A 1,055-nucleotide genomic window follows, 5' to 3' on the forward strand; every position below is an offset into this window, starting at 1 on the left:
GTAGGCTGTTCTTTTGACCTATTGGCAGTGTCTTTTGCCTTATAGGAGCTTTGCAGTTTCATGAAGTTCCATTTATTGATTAGTGCCTACAGTATTGGTGTTTTGTTCAAGTTGTCTCCTATGTCAATGATTCAAGGCTATTACACACTTTCTCTTCTACCAGATTCAGTGTATCTAATTTTATGTTAAGGTCTTTGATCAGCTTGGATTTAAGTTTTATACGGTGATTGATACAGGTCTATGTAAATATTTCTACATGCTGAAATACAGTTAGAGCAGTACCATTTGTTGAAGATGCTTTCTTTTTTCAATATGTGTGTGTGTGTCTTTTTCTAGTCTTTTTTCTGACTTTTTTAAATATAAAAAACAGGTGTCGGGCTGAAGAGATGGCTCAGTGGTTAAGAGCATTGCCTGCTCTTCCAAATGTCCTGAGTTCAATTCCTGGCAACTACATGGTGGCTCACAACCATCTGTTATAAGGTCTGGTGCCCTCTTCTGGCCAGAAGACAGACACACAGACAGAATATAGTGTACATAATAAATAGAAATAAATAAATAAATATTTAAAAAAACAGCAGCAACAAAAAAACAGGTGTCCATAGGTGTATAGATTTGCATCTGGGTCTTCAATTCAAGTCTGTTGATAGATAAAACTGTTGTTTTTATGTCAATACTATGAAGTTTTTAGTACTGTAGCTCTGTAGTGTATCTTGAAATTGGGATGTTGAAATCTCTGGAAGGTCTTTTATTGTTCAGGATTGTTTTAGTCATCCTGGGATTTTTGTTTTCCCAAGTGAAGCTGACTATTGTCCTTTCACGATCTGTAAAGAACTGTGTTGGAATTTTGATGGGGACTGAATTGAATCTGTAGATTGTTTTTGGTAGGATAGTCATTTTTGTAGTAGGAGGGGCGGGCCGCTTCCCGCCATCCAGTTTCCGGCTGCAGGCTAGCTTTTCCCAAAATAATTACACGGAAACTGTATTCTTTTAAACACTGCTTGGCCCATTAGCTCATCTTGATTAGTCCATTTCTAATAATCTGTGTAGCACCGCGA

Source organism: Microtus ochrogaster, linkage group LG2, assembly GCF_000317375.1.
Source record: "Microtus ochrogaster isolate Prairie Vole_2 linkage group LG2, MicOch1.0, whole genome shotgun sequence".
Taxonomy (NCBI): Eukaryota; Metazoa; Chordata; class Mammalia; order Rodentia; family Cricetidae; genus Microtus; species Microtus ochrogaster.